Raw genomic sequence first — 17,422 nt, 5'->3', positions numbered from 1 at the left:
TTGTCGCTTGGCCCAGGCCCCGGGGAAAGAAAGCGTGCACACAGCCTTACCGAGCGTGACCAGGGCCGTGGAGGTTTTCTTCCCACGCCGTGCAACGCCAGAGATCATTGGCGATGTATAACGACGCTGGACCGGCCAGCTGGACAGAGGGACGTTACCGCTCGGGGGGGGGGGGGGGGGCGGGCTTCTCCGCGCGCCGCCCGTTCGGCGTCCAGGCCGACTCAGAAGCCTCGCCGGCGCCCCATCCAATTAGAGGCGGCGCCGGCGGCTTACTGGGGCGCGAGGCGGCGGCGCCGACCTCGGCCGGTCAAACCAGGGCGGCGGCGGGGACGCTGGGGCCGCCCGGCGCTCCGAGAGGAGAGCGACCGGCCGCCATCACTTCGAGGAAAGCAGAAGTCGCTAAAAGAGTGCATGGGAAATGTGGATCGAAAGCGGTTCGCCACCATGTTTCGGAGTTGATCCGTGACGAGCCGCCGCCGCGCGTCCGTCCGTTCGTCCGTGGCCTCGGCGTGCGCCGAACACCGCCGCCCGTTCGGGGGCAGCACGCCAGCGGGGGCCACGTCACCTCAGTCACACGCACACATGACACGTGCGCCAGCCGGTGTCCCGGAATACTTGAATACTTCCCCGTGAGCTCGCGGTGACTACGGGAATGCTTCTCCCGGGAGCTCGCAGTGAATACGGGAATGCTTCTCCCGTGAGCTCGCGGTGACTACGGGAATGCTTCTCCCGTGAGCCCGCAGTGAATACGGGAATGCTTCTCCCTTGAGCTTTGTCTTCGCCAGGTGTTAAGAGAAGGCTGATTTAGTCATCAATTACAGAACAGTTCCACGTGGCACGATTAAAACAATCGTCTTTGTTTGACCACTTCAAGGCCAAACTTCCGCCCCGTAAAAAGGCTGTCCGCCACAAAGTGAGCGCGGGGGAGGCGAAGGGAGAGGCTCCGCCACTTGCGGCCGCGGGCACGTGCCGGCGCGGGCCGGGCCGGACACGACGGCTAGCGCCACAGCCCTGTCCGCCGGGGACGGAGGGCACCTCAGCACCACTAACGACCCGTCCGGAGGGGGCGGCCCGCTCGTGACCAGCCGTGATCGTATCGACTCTAACGACGCCAGCCGTCATTAGCGGCGGCCGCCGGCCGGCGCAAAAAACGCGCAGCATTTGCATAGAGAGTGCGCGGCGGCGGCGGGCGGGGCGGGCGGCGCGCACGCCTCCGGAGCGGCGGCGGGTCACGGGTCAGAGATGAGGTGGCGCCCCCGCCGGCCGGCCGCTGGAGCCGGCGGTAAGAGGGGGCGCCGCCGGCCGAGGGCGGCGGCCGTGGGAGGCGCCGCCGCCGGCGCGCCGACACTAACGGTGACGGGGTCACGGATCACGAGACGGGCCGCGGCCGGGGCGGCGCCCGCGATCGTGCCGCCGGCCGCCGCCAGCGGCCTGGCAGTGCCAGGTCACGGCCCGGGCAGGGGCGCGCCCAGCGGCGCCGGCGGAGAGTCGTACTGAGACGGGCGCTGTATGGCCCGCTCATGGCCCGTATAACCCGCCAACAGTCAGGACGCTGACGTCGACAGAAGTAGATCGGCACGCACGTACTCAACCGGTACACTTAATCACGCACGTGCGCATGTCGACAGCACGGCGAGTGCAAATCTCCCAAAATGTGTTCGTTGTCGCATGACCAGAATCCACGTCCCCTGCACCGCTGCCTGGACCCGCCCGTGCGTGTGGGAGAACGCCTGCCTCCAAGCGGCCAGACGCGACGCTCTGCCCGAGCGGCGCCACGGCGGCCCGCGCCCCTCCACTCGCCGCCTGTGACACGGGATTTAACGGGCCGGCCGGCGGCGGACGCGGCGTCCGCTCCAGCGCGCATCGCTGGCGTAAATGGACTGCGGGCCGCAGATACGGCCATCGCGGGTCTGTTGTGACGAGGGCTGGACGGGTCCGCCGGCGGCGTCACCGGGTCCGCCTCCGCCGCCCGACAAGGGGTCGGTCTGCTGACGGACGGCGGCGGCGGTGTCCCAGCGCGGCGGTGCCCCACCGCGCTGGCGCCGTTCATTCAGCGCCTAGACGGACACCGAAGCGACGTCGGGGTCTGTGTTGCCGCGAGCGCCAAGCTTGGAGTCCGGGGCGGACCGGGTGGGGCCGAATCGAGCCAGAAGTGGGACAGTCTCGTGAAACGCCGCGAGACCCAGAATACGTCGGACCGTTTACGCCTTAGTGAGAAGAATATGTCGAAGGACGCTGAATCGATCGCAACCATCATGTCGAACGACATATGAAGAAATGCCGGGGCGATCAGCATGCTCGAACGGCGTCTCCTCAGGGTACATTCGTACCTCGGCCGTCTCGAACAACGTACCTTGCGGACATCAAAAGACCAACTAAATCGTACCCTGACCGCCTGGAACCTGGCACCCCCCCCCCCCCCCCGCCCTTCGACGCCACGTCACTGCCTGCGCCGGGGGGGGGGGGGGGGCGAGGCCGGCGCATCAGCAGTGTTACGGCCCGTAGCGCGGATCTTCCCGTCTGACCGGGCGTCGCGGGGCGTCACCTTACCGGGTGCAGGTGTCAGACAACGGCCATTGTCAGGGCCTCCGACCGGCCATCACGTGCGATCGTGCAGCTGGCGAGCGGCGGGGGCGGGGGCGGCGCGGGTCGTGCGCGATGGCAGGCGTCGTAACCCTGTCGCTGCGGTGTCGTAACACGTGTTCGGCGCGGCGGTGCCGTGTAAGACAGAGCGCGCGGCGTCGTCAAATCGGTGGCGGTCGCCGAGGCGCAGACCCGGTCGGCCCTCGCGACCGTGAGCGGCCGCTGCGGAGAGCTGCCGACCCCCGTCCGTACCCGAAGACAGAACTGGAGGTACGTTCCGCGCAGCTGTGAAGCCGGGTGTGAGCGTGGACCCCAGCCAAACGGACGCTGTGTGACCTGTAGCCTGCTGCTGGGCGCACTGTGAGTGATGGGCCGGCCGCGATGCGGCAGGTGCTGTGTACTGCGCCGGTATGGTGATTGGCTCGGGTGTGTTCGGGTGTCGTGTTCAGCGGCGCCGGTCTCGTCTCTACTCACGGCTTTCCGCCGGGGCCCGAGTGTCCGTTGGACGGAATCGGCGGGCCGCGCGCACCTGGCCGTGCGCGTCATAGCTGACCTGAGGGCACAGGAGTCACCGGGTCACCGGCCGGCGCAACACGTGGGAGGGGTCGCAGGGGTCACATGAGCTCCACACGCGCGCCCCGAGACCTTTCTCGGGACAAGCCTGCAGGGTGCGAGACAACAATACGTCGTTAGCGCGGCCGTCACGGACCCGCGTCGCGGTTCATCGCGAGACACCGCCGCCCTCATGCCGACCCCGTCTGTCGCTGAGAGCCGCCGGGCCCGGACCACGCCGGCCCCGGCGCGGCTCTCACCCTCATACAGCACAGCCTCGGCCACCGAACGATCCGCCTGGATACGAGCGCCACCCAATATTCCCCTCCCCCGCCGCTGCCACCTTATCACACCCGGCCCTTCCGGACATCAATCAGCTGGCGGCCAGGCCGAGCGGGCCGCCATATTGGCACCGCCGCCCGGGGCAATCGTCGGCCGGCGCTAACAAGTCCTGTGCCCCGGGGCGATGGACCGCATCGATCCCGGCTAAGAACTCATTCAGCCCCGCCCAGAAGCGACCGGAATTATTCATCAGGGGCGGCGCTCCGCCGGAAGACGCCGGCGGGAAGCAGCACGTGCCGGCTGCCGCCGCCGGCCGAAAAATTGAATTTGGCGACCGAAATGAAGACGGGCGGCGGCGCTGAGTGGGGCAGCAGCTATCCACTTCTTTATGCTCTCCGGGCGCCCTCCCAGCCGCGACGTTCCGTCGGGTCGGACGGTAGGGCGCAGGCGGCGGTCGCCCCACTCCGTTCTCCAATGAATAATTCCGTCGCACCATATATAAAACAAAATACACCGGCCGGGAGAATGAGAATCGCCCGGCAGGGAGCGTCTGGCGGGCCCCGCCCAGACCGGGGCGGGAATTTGTGGCGCCGCCGCGCAGCTCGGGCCAATCGGGGGCGCCGCGACGAGCACCTCCAGCGGCGCGAGCATCACCCAACGCCCGATCCCCGCGCGAATGGCGCCCTGGGGAACGCGAGAAGCATCACCAAACGCTAAAACTGCCGGCGAGCGGGTCGCCAACAAATAACGCGCTTCGCCACGTGCGTGACGAGCAAGAGCAGTGAGTTTCATCGCAGCCGCCGGAGGCACGCGCCAAAAACGGGCGGCGCTCTCGGGGCGCACGCCCAACCAAACGGTACTCACCGGGGCACGCAGATAGCTGGCGGCCATGGGCGGGAAGCCGGCCGGGGCGCCGGCGGGTAGTTCGGTCGCTGACCCGGGGTCATGTACGGGTAGCCGACGGCCGGCGCGCCCGGCTTCAGGGCGCCGTTGGTGGCGGAGGTGGGCGTCAGGGACTTGCTGACCGGGGTTGTCGGCTTGGTCGATCCGGTAACGTGAAGAGCACTGAGTGTTCACAGGGACAGAGCTGCAAAGGAGGGTCAAAGGGGAACAGCGGGGGAAGGGATAAAGAAAACTGAACATGAGCACCGGGTTATAAATGTTTCTCTGACATCCCAGCTGTTAAATGGTCACCGATTTATTATCTCCACTTGTCCCGTGTTCTCAGAGGCATACACCCTCCCCCCCCCTGCCGAGCTGGCCTGAGCGCGCCCCTGCAGGCCGAGCGCGCCTGCCTGCAGACAGCCACGCCACTGAGTCACACCACATAAACACGGCGACAGACCCGAGCAAACCCGTCAGGCGCACGTGCCAACGCAGCGCCGGGGGCAGCGGCCCGAAACCTAGTCCACAGAGATGGCAGTCGCCCCTTGCCCCCACTCCACACACAGAACACAGTCCGTGAGGTCAGAGAACACGCGGCGGCGGCGGCGGCGGGCGTGCTACGCCGGCTTTGAGGATGCGCGCCCTGCAGTCGACGCGGTGCCGTGCGCGCCGCCAAACGGGGCGCGAGTCGCCGGCCGGCGCAGCACCGGCACACGCGGAACGGGCGGCGGGTCACCTGGCCACCGGTCCAGCGCGCCGGCCCGTCCTTTCGACGAGCCGCCCCGGCAAGCCTTTCACTCTTCGGCGGCGCGGGGATATGAATATTTCAGTGAAATGTGGAACGAGGAAACAGGCCGGCGTCGGGAGGCGGCTGCACGGGCGGGATCAATACCGCCACCACCGGACGGCGGGCCTGACCCCCACCGCACCCCCGGGGCAGACGACGGCCAGCCGATGGCCCCGGGCCGGCTTGTTCGACGAAACGGCTCGGCGGTGGGCGGTTACGGCGTCGGGTGCCGGCAATCGCCGCAGAGTTTGGCGTTTATGTTGTTGGAGCCGCCGGCAGCCCGTCGTTAAGTGGCAGCCCGCCTATCACCGCGGCCATCGCATCGATCACGGATATTGCCGGGATCACCAAACGCCACTGGTGTTATCAGATCGCTCTGGTGTTATCACAGCTCGAGGTGAGGGCGGCTCTAGCGTTACGACAGGTAAAAGCCCACTGCCACGATATGTTGTGCCGTATGTGAGTTAATTTATAATAAATCATTCTGTGAGCTGCCGTTAGTGTTGTGCTATCATGTTTATCATCACTTTATTCACGCATTGCTGTTCTATTAGGACTACTTTTGCGCTACAGTTAGCATTACTGGACTGGCATTACTGCTAATGATTTACATAACTGTTTCATTATTTAATAAACCATACATTTTCCACATTGTTTTAATGCCATTTATTATAATTGCAAAATTGCTGTCGAACTGTTCTCTTCTGATTACGCCACAATCACTCTACATCAATAATGGTTGCCTTACGCTTGACTGACTATGCACCCAGACCCAATACCCCTCGGACGGCCCCCGCGCCGCCGAACATGGCGGCCACAGACCAGCGGCCATTTCGGCACCCACACCGGCCCCACGGCATTCTGGCGCGCAGCGGCGGTAAGGCGCCGCGCCCCGGGCGGCGCCGGTTATCACCGCACGAGCGCCGCGAGGACGGGCTCAGGCCGATTCACCGCTGATAACGGCCACAAGCGCCCGGGCAGGGACTGGGGACGGCAGCAGGGACCAGGGATAGCGGCAGAGACAGGGGACGGCAGCAGGGACCAGGATATCGGCAGGGACTGGGGACAGCAGCAGGACCGTGGACAGCGGCAGGGACCGTGGACAGCACCGGACCGTGAACAGCGCCACAGACCAGGGACAACGGCGGGGACCGTAACGGCGGCGGGGGCAGGGGACGTGGTCAGGGGGCAGGGCGCACCCCCGCGTGCCGGGGGCGTCTGCCGCTTGATCGATGACGCAGGCGACAAAGGAGTGCGGGAGGAGGGCCTGCTGTGTAGCGTTTCAGCACAGGGCCCCGGCGCACAGGGCCCGGCGGCACACGGCAGCCGCCGCTGGCCGCCGCCGTCGCAGGGCGGAGGCACGACACAGCGGCGGAGCAACAGCACAAACAGCAACGGCCGCGGGGAACAGCACAGCAAACAGCGCCACACCAACAACGCCACGAGGAACGCCACACGCCTGGGGGTGTTTCCTTTTCAGCAGGGGGGGGGGGGGGCTCCAGCCAAACTAAACTTCTAGTGAAAGTGGGCGAAATGTCGGGGAAACCCTCAAGTCAAACACATTTTGTGGGAAAGTTTTATATTTTTCACAGTTCAGCCCTCAGCAACATTTGACGAAACTACGGCCCCCTCCCACCACATCACACCACCGCAGAAAGGCCCCAGGACTCGTGGACATCGCACTTGAACGTACAACGGCTTAGACAGAATATAAGGACAGCTGTCTTCTGTCGCCTCCATTAAGGATTCCGCTGAAAAGAGAATCGCTCTCCTATCCGAGCGTCCCGTCGCACCATGACCTCAGGCAGTGACGTGACGTGACGTAACACCGTAACGTGCCGGGGAGCTAATCGTTCCCGCCTGCCGGCTTCTTCCGTGCACCACGCCCGTCCCCCAGCCCCGGTCCCAAGGGGGAGGGGGGCGTCGACACCGACGGCCGCCGGGCGCCGCTGCCGCTGGCCGCCGGTGTAAATACGGGTGTAAATACGGGTGTCCATTAGGAGCCCGTGACGTGTACATGCCGGGCAAATACGCCACCAGGGCGCCGCAGCGGCTACTCAGCCATTAACGTCCTGCGGCGGCGGAGAAAGGAGACGGCAAACAGGTGCACTTTGCAGGGCACGCCGTGACCTGAGTGGACCCCGACTGCGGCGCGGGCCGCCCGCTGGACCCGACGGCGCGTAAGTGGCGCTCGGGTCGGCCGATCAGACAGGCCAGGGGGGTTTTCGATGGGGACGCAGCGGGCGGGAGCCATTGGCACCCGCCCGATCGCGGCCGCAGAGGGTGCTCAGAGTGCATGGGCAATCATCGTCCTTCAGCTGAGCGTGCAACCGGCCGGACGGCGACGAGCCGTCAGGGGAGCGGAACGAGCCGTCAGCAGGAGCGGAACGAGCCGTCAGGGGAGCGGAACGAGCCGTCAGCAGGAGCGGAACAAGCAGTCAGCAGGAGCGGACTGAGCCGTCAGCAGGAGCAGAACGAACCCGGCCGGGCTGGCGCGCCCACCGTCGCCATGCAACACCGCTCCACCGCCACACAACTGAACTGGACCGGCTCTCTCGCCGCGGACAACGGCACACCGCTCCACCGCCACACCACTGAACTGGACCGGCTCTCTCGCCACGGACAACGACACACCGCTCCACCGCCACACCACTGAACTGGACCGGCTCTCTCGCCACGGACAACGACACACCGCTCCACCGCCACACCACTGAACTGGACCGGTTCTCTCGCCACGGACAACGGCACACCGCTCCACCGCCACACCACTGAACTGGACCGGCTCTCGCCGCGGACAACGGCATACCGCTCACACCGTACACAGCACCCCCTCCCCCTCCCCTCGGCCGCACCACTCAACAGTCGACACGCGCCGCTCAACCCGACCCCGTCCCTCCCCCCGCCGTCCGCCACCTGGGGCATGGGGCTCGCTCCACCCCCGCAGCGTTTGGAACAAGACTGCTGGCGAGTTATGTGCAGCTACTTGATAACGTTTTGCTCTTCATGCGCAGAGATGCCACTGATCCTGAACATGACTGCTGTTCGAACTGAACTGATTTGGTGGTCGTAGCTAGTCAAGTAAATGACGTGTTTCCAACAAATTTCTACTGAGGCCGACCAAAGCCGCTGGCCCATTGCAAGCCAGGCTGCTCTGAGCGTCTTGCTCTGCTCTGACCCGTCCGCGCTCCGGTAACCTTACATCCGTTCGCCCGGCATTAAGGTCATCCGCGACATGCCAGCAGCATCACTCCCTCACCCCCCCCCCCCCCCCCCCCCCGGGCAGTCTAGCCCGTCACAGCGCCTCCGCGCGCCCCAGGTGCGTACCGACTCCTTGCGGCTGAGGCTGGGCGTGGAGCGGCTGCTGCTGCTCTGGCTGGGGGGCCGCTCGCCTGGTGGCGGTTTGCGGTCATCGGAGGAGCCGGCGCCGCCGGCCGCCGCCCCGTTGCGCAGGTCGGCTGGCCGCGGCTCGCCGTTGTGGCGCGGTGACGTGTCCTCGGTGCCCGCCACGTCCACAACCAGGTCCTGGTCGCTCTTCTCCGGGTCCGACTCGTGGTGCTGCTGCCGGCGGCACAGGCCAGCGGGTCAGTGGTGATCGTTTGAGAGGAGGTGGCGCATGTCATTAGAGTGCCGGCGAGTACGGATGTTGTACCGGCGTCGGCGGCCTCGCCCCCAGCCGGGAACCGAACCCGGGTCTCCCACGTGGAAGATCGAGGCTCTCCTGCCAGAGCTCGTCATTACACTCCGCGGTACTTCCGCTGCGAACAGACGTGACCGCTTTTTGAGGGGGGGGGGGGGGGGGGGGGGGGGGGGGGGGGGGGGGGGGGGCAGGCCGTTATTGACTCCCGCCGCACGCCAGGTGACACGCGTCACAGCCTCTGGTGGGAACCAGGATCCGAGGCGCCTACTAAAACGGGAGATCTCACCAGCTGAGCACAACTCTGGCCACTAAACCCCGCGAAATCAAAATCGACAGACATGAGGAGGAAGAGGAGGGAGAGGACGGGGAGGGGTGGGGGCAAACCCGCACGCTTCTGAGAACTGGCGGACGCGGAGTCGCAGAACGGTGCAGCACGTTGCAGCGAGAGACCGGATGTTGGCCGCCGGCTAGTGATCAGACCGCGACAAACAAGGCCAAATCGGTCATGGGTCATCTGGGGCGGGACCGATGGCTAAACTCATTCCCACACCACTGCCCACGGCATGTGCCAAGGCACGGACAATCAGAAATCCCCCCAATCGAGCCGTGCCATGACTGGCGGCGACCACCGCGCGAGCCCCCTCCCCCGGATCGCTGGGCACGCTGCCCCGGGCTAGACGACCCGCTGTTGTTATTTGGGCTTAAGGGCACGTCGACAGCCGCGGTCATTCTGCGCCCGAGGCTAGACGACCCAGCCGCGAGGCCGAAGGCCGTTTACACAGGGCGTCGGCGCGTATTTAAGGATCCGCCGCTCCCAGCACCGTCGGCCCTGCATTAGCGGATATCGCTTCGTAAACAGCCGCACAAAAGGAAACCCTATGCCGTCTAAATAATCGCCGCCGAGCATCCTCCCAAGATAACAGCCCCGGGGCGCGCGAAGACGCGGCGGCGTCGAGCGAGCGGCTGGCGGGGCCTCCGCACAAGACGGGGCGTGGGGCGGGACAGCCGGGGCCTCCCGCGGAGACGGAGCGGGGGGGGGGGGGAGGCGGGCGAGACGGCGGCTTCCGGAAGGCGAGAGTTTATGCGGCGCGATAAGCCATCAGCGCTGGGATGACGTCACGGAGGCTGAGACGGTCGCAGGCGCCGCCGGACTGCCCTGGCGGCTGTCTGAGCAGCCAGCGGCGGCGGCGGCGGCAAGCGGATGGTGGAGGCGGGCCGCGCGGGACTCCTCCCCCCCCGGGTCAGCCGTCCGCAGCAGCTTCACTACACGCCGGCGGGGCTCCGGGACCAGCGCTGATGACGCACCACGCTAACAGTTGCGCAGGAGCCGGGCCCGGCGGTGACTCAGGCGCTTGGCACGTGTTGATGCAAGGACAGACGCCACGCACCAAATCATGTTTTATTTCATTACTCAGCATGATTAGTAATAATCTAATCCATCAAACTAAACGAATCAAATCACGTCCGACACGAGACTTGCGATCCACAACGCGCCGGCGCTGTCCTCTGCCACTGGCCACCATTCAGGGGGCACATCGTGCACCAGCTGCACCGGGGCGCCGCCGGCATCGGCGCCGTGGCGAGCAAATGGGACGGCGCTGCACGGGTCGACAGCAGGAACCGCTCAATGAGCGTGCCGACCGGCGACGGTGGCGCTGGCGGCGCCGGCGCCGGCTCGCATCCTGTCGCCGCAGCGCCCTCACACAACGAGAACAAGGGGACGCTTCCGTGCTGACCCGTCTTCATCGGTGACAGCCATGACGTGGCCCTCCCGCGGGGAGGGGGGGGGGGGGAGGGCTGTGGGGGGGCGGGGAACGGGGCAGACAAATGCCGGCTTTGTGTCAACAGACGCCTCGCCCCAGTGTTGACACCTGGTTCGCGGGGAGTACATTGACACCTTTGTGTCAACAGGCCCCCTGCAACTCCCACTATGACGAGCGTCTCGTGACGGCGATAACGTCTATAAACCACACAAATTGTCGGCAGCCGCGGAAGCCAGGAAAAAAGCAGGCAAAAAACGCCAGCAAAAACCGAAGCCAAACGTCCGTGACGAGTTCCCGCACAGCCAGAAGATGGCCGAATGGCAAAGCCAACACGCCCCTACCGTGACTCAAATGAGCCAGACAGAGACCATCGCGGCTCGTCGCTGATGCCACAAACAGGAGTGATGGGCGCGGAGGCGACGAGGTGGGATAGGGGTCAGGAGAGCAGGAGTGATGGGTGTGTAGAGGCGACGAGATGGGGTAGGGGTCAGGGAGAGCAGGAGTGATGGGTGTAGAGGCGACCGAGGTGAAGGTGGGGTAGGGGGGCGGGGGGAGGGGGAGGCGGCAGCGGTTGACCCAGTACCTCGCGTTTGATAGTCTCCTTCCGTCGCTTGACCTCAGCATCACGCTCGTCGGGCGTCCTTGACCTGGGTCGGACCGGCTTCTCTCGCTCTCGCACATCGGGGCGACATGGAGCGCCTCTGTAACACACGGGGTAGAGGTCAGAGGTCAGACGGGTCACAGAGGTCAGAGCAGAGGTCACGATGGTAAGAACATAGGTCAGATGTGAGACCGACAATCAGATATGAGAACAAGGCCAGACGTGAGAACATATGTCAGATGTGAGAACGAAAGGTCAGACGTGAGAATGAAGGGACATATGTGAGAACATAGGTCATGGCACAAGATTTGGGCTGGACATGTGAGAGGTCACGGCGGTCAGCAGCAGATCACGCGTGTCAAACGGAGAATCCTAGCCGGCTGGCAGGTCAGAGGGCCGCAGGCCTCGGTGGTGACACCAGAGCACACACGGCAAAGGAAACAAGACGAAGAGGGCGCGGCACTGACACAGCTGAGGCTGCTTGAGTGGCAGGAATGTCTGTCAATCCTCTCTCTGCGGCGGACGTCAACAGTGTCACCGCTCGTCACCGCCGCTATCACTGGCGCCGATTGCGGCGCGGAAACAGCGCCCTGTTCCTCGACCATCCACCCGGCACTTTCCCTCTCGGCCCCGGCGCCCGGCATAACGGCCAAGCCGCGACTCCCCACCGTTGCGGAGGAACAGGCTCCACAGCGGCACGTGCATATCGACACCTCCCATCGTAATGCACGGTAAACACGGAGAATATGCAGCGCAACACGGGACGTTAATAGCAGCTTAGAACAAATGGACCGCAATCAAGGCACCCATTTGAATGTACGTGTTATGATAATGCGGACGTCTCTCAGGATAATCCGCCGGGAGAATCGGCCCCGGTGTTGGGCCATCGCTCTGGCGCGAGGCGGGATTCCGCCGGGGCCGGGCAGCGGACCGAGACTGTGGTGCAGACGGTGGTCTGGCGGCCGAGCCGGCGGCCGGCCGCATTAGCCCACACGGAATCAGCATGCATTCCTGACAGCCTTACAGGCATTAGGCGTCAGGTGCACAGGCAAAATCACCACGCCGTTTACTTTGCCGCGGCGGTGTTTGAATTTCAAGAAGCCGAGTGGCTGATACCGGGAAAAGCCGGGCGATCAGCTTGACTTTAAGCACGCTCACCAGTGCACCACTCATCTGGAGAAGTTAGTTAAGGCTAAGGAAGTCTGCGCGCACCGCGAACAGGAATTTGGGAAATTTGGGAACATGAACCTGTTATTATAACATGGTGACAGTGCATGGATGGAGATGAGCCAACTTTCAGTGAACGCCGCATGTCGAAAGAGTTTGCCCGCCTGTGGTAGGAATGTGAGCAACGCCCATCATGTCCACGGGACCAGCAAGCAGCTGGTCGATCAGACGAACCAGTCACACCCCTTTCACCACTGGTTGACCAGCGATGACAAACCACCGCGCAGTCTGAACAAACATGGCGCGCCCGGCGGCGCAGCGTCTGTCGCTCCCCGCGTCCTGGCATCTCTCGACCAGCCCTCCTCCTCATAACGACTGCATCTTCGCGTGCAGACCACCCGCCGCCCGCCCCGCCCACCCGCCCCCCCCCCCCCCCCCTCCCCTCCGGCTGGGTCGCCCCGGCCGGCCCTGCCGCTTTGACAACACAGGGCCGTGTCAGCGCTGCCACTGAGCACCGATTAGATAGGCGGGGACCGGCCGGCCGGCCGCACACCCCCTCCCTCCAGAGGGTAGGGGGGGGGGGGCGCCGCTGCCTGCAGATGGCGCCGGACATGAGCGGCTGAGCGACGCCGTCACGTCATGTGACGTGATGTCACTGACCAACGCCAGAGGGCGCCGCCGTCTGCCGGCGGCGTGGTGTCACGCTGCATCCGCGTGACACGTCGTCACGTCGTCTGCACGTGATGTGATCACGCGACATCCCCTATGCACGTGATGTGATGCGGCATCCTCTGAACGTTATATGACGCCGAGACCTCTACAGGTGGTGTGATACCGACTCCCTCTGCACGTGGCGCCGACGCGATGACACCGTCTGCACGTGAACCGACACCGTCTCATGTGGTGTGACGTGGCACAGTACACACATGCGGTGTGACGTGACACGCCACGGTCTGCGGCGTGGGTGGCGTCCCAGCCAGATGTGACTGAGTGACGGCGGGCCCTTCATCATCAGATCAACAGTGTGGCGGCGGCTCCGGCACGCCGCAGCCGAGCCATGAGGAGGGCAACGGTCCACTGTTGCGTTCCGGAACATTCCACACGAGTTCCAGGCTCTGGATGCTACGCGGTTCCCGCGGAGTCTCGCTGGTGCTCAGTGTCCGGGCGCTCCCAGAGTTCCTCAGCGAGCGGGTGCGGGGTGCGAGTATCACTCTGCTGTTCCCAGAGTTCCTCAGCGAGCGGGTGCGGGGTGCGAGTATCACTCTGCTGTTCCCAGAGCTCCTCAGGGAGCGGGTGCGAGTATCACTCTGCCGTTCCCAGGCGGGTGCAGGGTGCGAGTATCACTCTGCCGTTCCCAGAGTTCCTCAGCGAGCGGGTGCGGGGTGCGAGTATCACTCTGCTGTTCCCAGAGTTCCTCAGCGAGCGGGTGCGGGGTGCGAGTATCACTCTGCTGTTCCCAGAGCTCCTCAGGGAGCGGGTGCGAGTATCACTCTGCCGTTCCCAGGCGGGTGCAGGGTGCGAGTATCACTCTGCCGTTCCCAGGCAGGTGCAGGGTGCGAGTATCACTCTGCCGTTCCCAGGCGGGTGCAGGGTGCGAGTATCACTCTGCTGTTCCCAGGCGGGTGCAGGGTGCGAGTATCACTCTGCCGTTCCCAGAGCTCCTCAGGGAGCGGGTGCGAGTATCACTCTGCTGTTCCCAGAGTTCCTCAGGGAGCGGGCGCGAGTATCACTCTGCCGTTCCCAGGCGGGTGCAGGGTGCGAGTATCACTCTGCCGTTCCCAGGCGGGTGCAGGGTGCGAGTATCACTCTGCCGTTCCCAGAGTTCCTCAGCGAGCGGGTGCGGGGTGCGAGTATCACTCTGCTGTTCCCAGAGTTCCTCAGCGAGCGGGTGCAGGGTGCGAGTATCACTGCCATTCCCGGAGTTTCTCAGCGAGCGGGTGTGGGGTGCGAGTATAACTCTGCCAGCACCTCGACTTTCGCAGAAGCGGATCAAGTCTCGCGCCCTGAAATAAAGCCACTAACTCGCAACAAATCGCATACCAGCTCGTAACCGAACCTTTCCAGTTCTCGGCCGTCACGGGCCCAATCAAAACTTCTGTGGCGACGGGTCCGACTGCACCCCGACCAGAGCAGACCGCGTGGCCGCCGCCGCCGGCCCGGTGGCGGCGGCCGCAGCCGGGCGGGCCTCGAGCCTCCGCGGCGGCCCATTACCGGCGCCGCGGCCGGCGCCAGGCGAGCGTGACGCCACCGGGGACGAGGCCACTAATTGGTGGCCGCGGTCAGTCACGCCGCGCCGCCGATGGGAAACCACCGGCGGCGGTGGCGCGGCGGGCCGGGGCAGCGCCGCAGCGGAGCGGGCGGAGATACAGACACAGCGGGCGCCGGCTGGGGATGCGGGAGCCGGCTGCGGCCGCGCCCACCGGCTGATGGCGGTGCATCAAGAGGTGCGACTGTCGGAACAGAGTGGGGGAGGGAGGTCGCGACCATCCAGACAACATCGGAGCGCTGCTCCGAGGCCCGCACAGGCCAGCCGAAGCCGGCCGAGGGGGCGGGGGCGGGCGTGCCGCGCCGCCCTGTCGAGCGATAGCAGCGGCACCAGGGGCCCCCGCCCGGCCGCGCACGCCGCCACCGCCGCCGGCTAACCTGTCGCTGCGGTTCTCGCGGTGCCCGCCCCGCGAACAGACGGGGAGCGATGGCAGGGAGACACCCGAGCCACCGAGACGCGCCCCGTACAGCAGGGGCGGGAAGGGTCGTGCCGGGCGGGCCGCGCGCGCCCGTGAATCGATCGCACCCGCACGGGTCTTCTTTGTGCGGCGGCCGCGGGGGTCCGGCTCGCACAGGTGGCCCTACCCCCCCCCCCCCCTCCCCGCGGTCGGCACCTTCCCCCTCCCGCCGGCCGGGCGGCAGCCGGCGCCTCCCCCCCCTACCGCGAGCGCAGCGGGAAAAAGCGGAAACAGTGCCGCTGCCGGCCGCCATCTGAGCAAACACGCGTCTGTCGTCTGTCGCGCGGCGAGCGGCCGCCGCCGGCGCGGCGCGACCCCGGCCGTTAGCGCCGTCACGTCAACCGCGTGAGGGCGTGAGAACGGCGGCGGCGTGACGGGCGGCGGCCGGGCGTGACGCCACCGGCGAGCGGAAGCCGGAGACGGGCCGCGTCCAGAGGGAGGTCCACCGGCCGACACCGACGACTCCCGCCAGATGGACTCGCCGAGAGGGGAGACGGGCCGCGTCCAGATGGAGGTCCGCCGGTCGGCCCGACGACTCCCGCCAGACAGCCTCGTCGAGAGGGAGACGGGCCGCGTCCAGAGGAAGGTCTGCCGACCGACACCGACGACTCCCGCCAGATGGACTCGATGAGACGGGGAGACGGGCCGTCCAGAGGGAGGTCCGCCGGCCGACACCGACGACCCCCGCCAGATGGACTCGATGAGACGGGAGACGGGCCGCGTCCAGAGGGAGGTCCGCCGGCCGACACCAACGACTCCCGCCAGATGGACTCGATGGGACGGGAGACGCGATCGCGGCCGACAGAGACGGGAGACGAAGACGAACGGCCGGTCGGTTCGGCGCCGGCGCCTCCCAACGATGAACGGCCGTCATTTTGCGCGCGAAGGCGGAGGGTTGAACCACGAGGCGATGGTCGTTGGACCCAGATCACGTGACGTGGACGCAGTGGAGGGGGGGGGGGGTCAGCGCCTCGTCACGTGACACGAACGACAGCGTCCTATCACCTTAGATCTGACAAAGCTGACGTTAATAGGCTACAGCGGCAGGCCCAGGTTTGACAGCACAAAAAGCCAAGACATCTATCTGCGTTTTTAGGACGAGATCTGAATGTCCATTCTTCCGTTTCATCACTGAGCACGCAGGGCGAGCAGGCCGGTAGCATATCAAAACAGCCTCCACCCAAAAGCAGTCGTCCACGACACCGATTGTTCTCGCGGCGCACTACGGCTATCTATCCTGCCAAAGAAAGCCTCCCATCTTTCAACGACAAAACAAACAACTGGCTGCTCGAGCGCGCCTTGCTGGATCCGGGAAAAGAGGCCGTCTTTCGCGGCGCCGAGTCGTCGTCAACACGGCGCCACGGCCATCATTTCGCGCCATGGCGGGGCGTCGTGGCGGGAACACGAACGCCGGAACGTCAGATTTGTGACGGTTCGCCACGCTCTCCCCCCCCCCCCCCCTTCCCTCGACGTCCGCTGAGCGGAGGGGCCGCCGAATTAGGAGTGGGAGGGAGGGGAGGGAAATCGCATCAGTGCCCGAGGCGAATTCAATGGACGATCGGATGACGCCGGACGGTGGCATCCACCGTCGTGCCGTCCTGCCCTCCCCTCGCCTCGAGGTGGCGCCGCCACACCCCCGTTCCCACCAAATTATCCAGTCCCTTTTTACACTTCACTTCGAAACTGATTTACAATGGGCCGGCAGGCGGGTGGGGAGAAGGAGGGGGAGCAGGCGAGGGCGACGGCAAACGGGGAAATTAGAATTATAGGGCAATTTATCCGGGGGGAAAGGAGCGGACCGGAACGGAGGGGGACGGAAGGGGAGGATGAGAGGGCGAGGGGAGCCGGCCGGGCGCGCTGTTATCACGTTCCGTCAACAGCGCCGGCCTTCCCGGGGCCGGGTCGAATCTCCCCCACGCGGCTCCCCCGGCCGGGTATTAGTACAAATAAAGGCAGCCAGGTGACGGGCGGGCCGGCTCGCCGACAATGACGGCGGCGCCGCCGCGGCATTCACGGCGCCGGCGCGGACGGCGGCGCTCACAACACCACAAACAGTCGGATTTTACGGCGGTGACGGCGAGCGGCGGGGCTGGGGCGGCCCCGAGGACAGCCGCTGAGGGTCAGACTAGACCTGAGGGTCTGAGGGTCCGCGGCGGCGACACACGCGGCCCAGACAGTCACCGGCGTGGCGGGAGGGGGGGGGGGGGGAGACCGGGGGGAGCTCGCACCCCTCCCGCGGCGTCTAATTGACCGGACCAGGGTTGGGCGGCGCAAACGAACCCCTCATTTCGCCGGCCGCGAGATGGTATCGTGCCGCGGGCCCCTTCCCGGGCGCCACCGCCGCGATTCGGCGGTAATGTGCGCCTTTCGTGCCCCCGCCGGCGTCCGCGCCCGCCTCCTCTCCACTACAATTACGGGGCCGGCCGGAGCGCGGCCGTTTGC

At 65.9% G+C, this 17,422-nt stretch overlaps 1 long non-coding RNA gene and 1 pseudogene across 1 annotated transcript; one reads left to right on the top strand and one right to left on the bottom strand.

Moving 5' to 3' along the window:
- Nucleotides 1–4,350: 4,350 nt before the first annotated feature.
- LOC119095366 (uncharacterized) lies at nucleotides 4,351–11,167 on the bottom strand. Its single transcript, XR_005093868.1, has 3 exons — nucleotides 11,073–11,167; nucleotides 8,414–8,647; nucleotides 4,351–4,454 (listed from the first exon to the last, which is right to left on the bottom strand). It is a non-coding gene; the product is annotated as an uncharacterized LOC119095366 (long non-coding RNA).
- Nucleotides 11,168–13,376: 2,209 nt separating this feature from the next.
- LOC119095754 (uncharacterized) overlaps nucleotides 13,377–17,422 on the top strand; it is an 11,963-nt pseudogene continuing 7,917 nt past the window's right edge.

This window comes from Pollicipes pollicipes, unplaced genomic scaffold (assembly GCF_011947565.3).
Source record: "Pollicipes pollicipes isolate AB1234 unplaced genomic scaffold, Ppol_2.1 Scaffold_4219;HRSCAF=4965_pilon_pilon_pilon, whole genome shotgun sequence".
Lineage (NCBI taxonomy): Eukaryota > Metazoa > Arthropoda > Thecostraca > Pollicipedomorpha > Pollicipedidae > Pollicipes > Pollicipes pollicipes.
The sequence above is the reverse complement of the archived record's forward strand: the minus strand, read 5'-3'. Positions and strand labels throughout refer to the sequence as shown.